Source organism: Montipora capricornis, chromosome 7 (genome assembly GCF_036669925.1).
Source record: "Montipora capricornis isolate CH-2021 chromosome 7, ASM3666992v2, whole genome shotgun sequence".
NCBI classification, from domain to species: Eukaryota; Metazoa; Cnidaria; class Anthozoa; order Scleractinia; family Acroporidae; genus Montipora; species Montipora capricornis.
The window spans coordinates 45570826-45578325 of record NC_090889.1 but is presented as its reverse complement, the minus strand read 5'-3'; the positions used below and the strand labels follow the sequence as shown (position 1 = coordinate 45578325).

The window sequence follows — 7500 nt, the reverse complement described above, 5'->3', positions numbered from 1 at the left end:
CAAATTTTATTAACACCTTATTCAATGCCTTTCTATAAAAGGCTTATTTCGGCATGTTTTCAAGTACCTTCCTGTACTGTACTTTTACTTGAGAAATTCTTCAAAATTAGCGCATAACGGTTTCGATGTTTTGATGGTGTAGTGGCTTAGCATGCCCGACTAGTCATCAGGGGCACGTGGGGTTCGAGTCCCGCTCAAGGCAGAAACCAATTTTTCAGATGAGTGGCTTGAAAGATAAAGTGCACTGTGCGTGCTTCTCTCTTCAGTTACTTAGATGTTTCTTTTCTAACTAATTTAAAGAGGAACGTCATTCATCTAATAATTACATCAGCAAACATTTTTCTTGTAGGAAGCAATTAATTGTCGCTAACATTACCTTAAAGTAAAGCGACCATATTTTAACGTCGATAACTCGTATTATACAGCAATTAAACTGACAAACAGGAGGTCGACGGGGCGCTCATTTTACTCTCCCTTCTCCATCAGTACTCCGTCTTACAGGTATTAAAAGCTACTTGAGCTACACTGTAAGGAGAGAAGTCGAAACAAGGATGTGAGATCATTGCTCGTATTTTTTCCTCGCCCCTGCGGGGCTCGGAAAAATACTAAGCAACTCACAAAATACCCGCGCATACTATATGTTAAACCATCGAATAAGATGTACGTACAACAGTCACGGTTGCCCCCGCAGCAAGAAATACGTTCCTTCTGCAGGTATCTAGAGCTGAAATTACGTAAAACAAAGAAAACAAAAGACAGAAAACAGTGCACCTCACTTATCCAAATACCTAAAAAACAATGAAAATACAATGCGCTCCGGTACATGCAGAAGGAACCTAGAAATGTCTTGAACTTGTTCAACTTAGCCAACTACGACAAGATTATCCCCAGTGATCACTTTGTCTTTATCTTTTCTCTGTACCTTTCCCTTGGAAAATAGGTATAGCGTTCCAGACGACGGCCCCTATTTAGGAAATGGAGTTTTGAACGTATTTGGAGGCAAAACTAGGAGCTAATGTTCTTTGTATGCCTCTACAAAACAGAGATGGTGTTTCTGATTATCGCTGTCCCTATGTTGGACTGTTGCTAAGAGAACGCTGATCCATAGCAAAAATTTTATTTAAATCATTTATTAAGAACATAAAATTCCCTGTGGTAGAAAAACTATATACCGTCAAGCGCAATTCGCGTTATCACAGAGGAGAGTGTTCTTAGCGTTGAAACTATTCATCGCTGCACTAACAGCCAAACAAGTTTTCGGAAAAGGTAAGTTTTGGAATAATTGTTCCATTGACAGGCAATAAATGCACTTTTGTCTTTTTCCAAATACCTTAAGTTCTCCTCTTAATTTTAAAGAGCTTTTTTGGTGCAAACCTTTTTTTTATTCGAATCAAACTTGTTTACGTTTCTTTCATGTGAGGAAAAATATACCTAGGCACAAATTTTATTAACACCTTATTCAATGCCTTTCTATGAAAGGCTTATTTCAGCATGCTTTCAAGTACCCTACTGCACTGTACTGTACTTTTACGGTCTTGCGAAATTTTACACCATTAGCGCATAACCGTTCCCGATGTTTGTTTTCTAACTAATTTAAAGAGGAACGCCATTCATGAAATAATTGAATGAGCAAGCATTTGTGTTGTGGGGAGCAATTAAGTGATCGCTAACATTACCTCTGTTTGAAGTGATTTTCGCACGTTTAAACGAAACATAATAGTAATGACAGTGAAACGCATAGGAAGATATAAAAAACAATGATAAATAAGAAAGTAGTGATATTTCTTTTAAACAAAACTCTCGGAATCCGATTCTATCCACTGATTCTTCGGCCTTAATTTTGCTTTTATTTATTAAACTCCCTTTTTTTGTACGACTCTTCAAAACAGTGACAGTGTTCTTCATTATCGCTGTCCCTTTTTTGGACTACGGAATTAAGATCTACGACGCAACGGCAACGAAAACGTCATTTAAAATTGCAAGTTCGGGTTTATTAATCTTTTTCGTCATTATGTCGGTTTGTCTAACTTCTAAAAACTAGGGCAACTTTCCAAGAACTGAATAAGGAGATGCGGTGCTGAAGCTACGACAGAAAATTCAAATTCGCTGTCTTTTGTTCAAGTTCTCCGTGAAAGTTGAGAATTGGTCATTTCACGTCGCAGATTTGCCGAAAACGTGAAAGAAATGTACAAAAATAAAAAAAAATGTACGTGCAGAGCGTGCAAAGCTATTGTTCTTGCCCCTTAAATATGTAAACTTTGTGACGTTTTCGTTGCCATTTTCGCGTCGTAGATCTTAAACCCCCTATCGTTGCTAAGAGAACGCTGATGTATCGCAAACATTTTACTTAAATAAATTATTAAGAACATAAAATTCCCTGTGGTAGAAAAGCTATATAAACACTCAAGAACAATTCGCATTGTCACAGAGGAGAGAGTTCTTAGCGTTGAAACTATTCATCTCTGCACTAATAGCCAAACAATTTTTCGGAAAAGGTAAGTTTTTAAATTGTCCATTGACAGGCAATAAATGCATCTTACTACCTTAACTTCTCCTCTTAATTGTTGAAGAGCTCTTTGGTGCAAATCTTTTTTTCATTCCAATCAAAACTTGTTTACGTTCCTTTTATATGAGGAAAAATATACCTAGGCACAAATTTTATTAACACCTTATTCAATGCCTTTCTATAAAAGGCTTATTTCGGCATGTTTTCAAGTACCTTCCTGTACTGTACTTTTACTTGAGAAATTCTTCAAAATTAGCGCATAACGGTTTCGATGTTTTGATGGTGTAGTGGCTTAGCATGCCCGACTAGTCATCAGGGGCACGTGGGGTTCGAGTCCCGCTCAAGGCAGAAACCAATTTTTCAGATGAGTGGCTTGAAAGATAAAGTGCACTGTGCGTGCTTCTCTCTTCAGTTACTTAGATGTTTCTTTTCTAACTAATTTAAAGAGGAACGTCATTCATCTAATAATTACACCAGCAAACAATTTTCTTGTGGGAAGCAATTAATTGTCGCTAACATTACCTTAAAGTAAAGCGACCATATTTTAACGTCGATAACTCGTATTATACAGCAATTAAACTGACAAACAGGAGGTCGACGGGGCGCTCATTTTACTCTCCCTTCTCCATCAGTACTCCGTCTTACAGGTATTAAAAGCTACTTGAGCTACACTGTAAGGAGAGAAGTCGAAACAAGGATGTGAGATCATTGCTCGTATTTTTCCTCGCCCCTGCGGGACTCGGAAAAATACTACGCAATTCGCAAAATATCCGCGCATATTATATGTTAAACCATCGAATAAGATGTATGTACAACAGTCACGGTTGCCCCCGCAGCAAGAAATACGTTCCTTCTGCAGGTACTAGAGCTGAAATTACCTAAAACAAAGAAAACAAAAGACAGAAAACAATGCACCTCACTTATCCAAATACCTAAAAAACAATGAAAATACAATGCGCTCCGGTACATGCAGAAGGAACCTAGAAATGTCTTGAACTTGTTCAACTTAGCCAACTACGACAAGATTATCCCCAGTGATCACTTTGTCTTTATCTTTTCTCTGTACCTTTCCCTTGGAAAATAGGTATAGCGTTCCAGACGACGGCCCCTATTTAGGAAATGGAGTTTTGAACGTATTTGGAGGCAAAACTAGGAGCTAATGTTCTTTGTATGCCTCTACAAAACAGAGATGGTGTTTCTGATTATCGCTGTCCCTATGTTGGACTGTTGCTAAGAGAACGCTGATCCATAGCAAAAACTTTATTTAAATCATTTATTAAGAACATAAAATTCCCGGTGGTAGAAAAACTATATACCGTCAAGCACAATTCGTGTTGTCACAGAGGAGAGTGTTCTTAGCGTTGAAACTATTCATCGCTGCACTAACAGCCAAACAAGTTTTCGGAAAAGGTAAGTTTTGGAATAATTGTTCCATTGACAGGCAATAAATGCACTTTTGTCTTTTTCCAAATACCTTAAGTTCTCCTCTTAATTTTTAAAGAGCTTTTTTGGTGCAAATCTTTTTTTTATTCGAATCAAACTTGTTTACGTTTCTTTCATGTGAGGAAAAATATACCTAGGCACAAATTTTATTAACATCTTATTCAATGCCTTTCTATGAAAGGCTTATTTCAGCATGTTTTCAAGTACCCTACTGTACTCTACTATACTTTTACGGTCTTGCGAAATTCTACAACATTAGGGCATAACCGTTCCCGATGTTTGTTTTCTAACTAATTTAAAGAGGAACGCCATTCATGAAATAATTGAATGAGCAAGCATTTGTGTTGTGGGAAGCAATTAAGTGATCGCTAACATTACCTTTGTTTGAAGTGATTTTCGCACGTTTAAACGAAACATAATAGTAATGACAGTGAAACGCATAGGAAGATATAAAAAACAATGATAAATAAGGAAGTAGTGATATTTCTTTTAAACAAAACTCTCGGAATCCGATTCTTATCCACTGATTCTTCGGCCTTAATTTTGCTTTTATTTATTAAACTCCTTTTTTTTGTACGACTCTACAAAACAGTGACAGTGTTCTTCATTATCGCTGTCCCTGTTTTGGACTACGGAATTAAGATCTACGACGCAACGGCAACGAAAACGTCATTTAAAATTGCAAGTTCAGGTTTATTAATCTTTTTCGTCATTATGTCGGTTTGTCTAACTTCTAAAAACTAGCGCAACTTTCCAAGAACTAAATAAGGAGGTGCGGTGCTGAAGCTACGACAGAAAATTCAAATTCGCTGTCTTGTGTTCAAGTTCTCCGTGAAACTTGAGAATTGGTCATTTCACGTCGCAGATTTGCAGAAAACGTGAAAGAAATGTACAAAAATGAAAAATTTACGTGCAGAGCGTGCAAAGTTATTGTTCTTGCACGTTAAATATGTAAACTTTGTGACGTTTTTCGTTGCCATTTTTGCGTCGTAGATCTTAAACCCCCTACCCTTGCTTAGAGAACGCTGATCTATCGCAAACGGAAAAGGTAAGTTTTTGAATTGTCCATTGACAGGCAATAAATGCATCTTACTACCTTAACTTCTCCTCTTAATTGTTGAAGAGCTTTTTTGGTGCAAATCTTTTTTTCATTCGAATCAAAACTTGTTTACGTTCCTTTTATATGAGGAAAAATATACCTAGGCACAAATTTTATTAACACCTTACTTAATGCCTTTCTATAAAAGGCTTATTTCGGCATGTTTTCAAGTACCCTCCTGTAGTTTCTTTTCTAACTAATTTAAAGATTAACGTCATTCATCTAATAATTACATCAGTAAACATTTTTCTTGTGGAAGGCAATTAATTGTCGCTAACATTACCTTAAAGTAAAGTGACGATATTTTAACGTCGATAACTCGTATTAAACATTAATTAAACTGACAAACAGGAGGTCGACGGTGCGCTCATTTTACTCCCCCTTCTCCATCAGTACTCCGTCTTAGAGGTATTAAAAGCTACTTCAGCTACACTGTAAGAAAACAAGTCGAAACAAGGATGTGAGATCCGGGAATCTAACTGACTGTGCCATCCTTGCTCCTGCAAGGTGGCTGAAACCAGTTTCAACGCTTTCAAGTTACGTTCATATTAGCAGGATCGGCACGACAACATTGTATCATGTATTATCAATATTGTGGTACAAAATGAAACACGAATTACTGTTAAAGAAGATACAGTCATTATTGTGACGTAATATGTCACCGTGGCAACAGGCAAGTCCTGTAAAAAACACCCTTTATTTTGTCTTTAGTTGCTTATTTCTCCAAAAACGAACTTAGTGACCCCCATTTTTTAATTTCTAAAAAGCAATCAGGAGGGCAAGATGAAACTTTCTGCAAAGTTTAAAAAAATTCTTTGTAGTGGATTCAGAGCCACCTAAATTCTGTGAGTTTTTTGGGGTGGCTCTGAATCCGTTTAACAGAATTTCTGACTTTGTCGAAAGTCTCATCGTGGCCTTCTCGTCACTTTTCAGCAACAAAAAAGGAGTGTCACCGATTTATTTTTGAGATATGAGCAACTAAATCCAAATATAGGGAGTTTTTGCCGGGCTTTCCGGTTGCCAATGTAACTTATTACATCAGAATAATGATCACATCTTGTTTGGAAATAGCCGGTGTTTCATATGATACCATAACATTGCTGTTAAGTGATCGATCTAAATAGAGTGTCTTCTAAGTGTTGAAACCCGTTCGAGCCTCCTTAAACGAGACACAATAGTAATGACAGTGAAACGAATGCGAAGATATTAAAAAAAAAGCAAAACATTGATAAATAAGGAATTACTGTTATTTTATTAACCAAAACTCTCGGATTCTTATCCACTGATTCTTCGGCCTTAATTTTACCGATTTTATTGAAATATGGTAGACTTCATGAACTGGTAATTCTTAGTTAAGCACATCCTGTCCAGGGCTTTGTTGAGGCTTAGCCAATTTTCATTTTGTTTTAAAGATATTTTAAGTCCTATTTTTTTTTTCCAGTAAAATGTTTTCACCAAGGGGCATTTAAGATAATTGTTTAATGTCTTTTTGGAATTGTAGACATAATAGAGGTGCATTTAGTAACCGATAGCTTCTATATTCGTTCTTCGAATAAACACATTCATTTAAAAATGAATTTTACCTAAACAACTGAAAAAGTATTTCGAGAAACCCGCAATGACCGTAACCGAACGTGCTTTCTAAAAATAGTCAAAAGTGTTTTTGTTTCTCTTCTTCAGTGAGTTTCAAATTGTTACAAATTTAACTTCATATGAACCAGCGAGGTCTTAAACCGAGTTGTCTGTCTTACAATGGGAAAAAAAAAATGAAGAAAACAGTAAAGGTGTGGTAAGTTCAAGGTAAAATATTTTAACATAAACCAAAAAATACAACCCCTTCTTAGCTCCCTAAACGGACCTGAAATTGGAATTCATAACTCCCTGCTAGGAAAAAAAAACAAAACACACAAAAATAAAATTTTATTGGTACAATCCCTATGCGGACTCCTAAAAGCTAATGGAGGCCCTGCCGGGGAAGGGGAGGGGGAGGGGGGGGGGGTCCCATGTCGCTAGTCTGACCTTTAAAATCTTCCCCCCAAATGCTCAGCTTCCCCCTTCCCCCCCCCCCCCCCCAAAAAAAAAATATATATATATTGTTATTATCGCAGTATGTAAGTAATTATATCGGAAAAATCATCCAAACGCCACAACGTCAGTTTACATAACTCAAATATTCCCTGTCTAAGGACACTAAATGACAAGGAACATGGAGTATTAGAAAAGGCTCTCCTTACAACAGGATCGGTTATATCGCGCTGTTTACTCTGTTTATGAGTTGAACAGCGACAGCATGGGCAAATTTGTAACAGAAAATCACGGATTAAGGAGACGCAGATGTACACACGTCATCAGAATGTGACGATCACTAAAAAATGAAATAAAATACCACTGTAAGACTTCTCAACATTGTGTCTTAAAATGCACCAGATTGCATCTCAGCGCATATCCATTT

The 7500-nt window shown here is 36.9% G+C and overlaps 1 protein-coding gene across 5 annotated transcripts in view; it reads left to right on the top strand.

Annotated features, from left to right (window-relative positions):
• The first annotated feature begins 1188 nt into the window (after window positions 1-1188).
• LOC138057283 (thrombospondin-2-like) overlaps window positions 1189-7500 on the top strand; it is a 26003-nt gene continuing 19691 nt past the window's right edge. For 3 of the 5 annotated variants that reach the window (XM_068903332.1, XM_068903334.1, XM_068903330.1), the window contains exon 1: window positions 3815-3916. The gene's annotated coding sequence lies outside the window, so the exon portion shown is untranslated. Of the gene's footprint in view, window positions 1267-2403; window positions 2496-3814; window positions 3917-7500 lie in introns of those variants that run through there. The other 2 variants (XM_068903333.1, XM_068903331.1) reach the window with 2 other exon arrangements.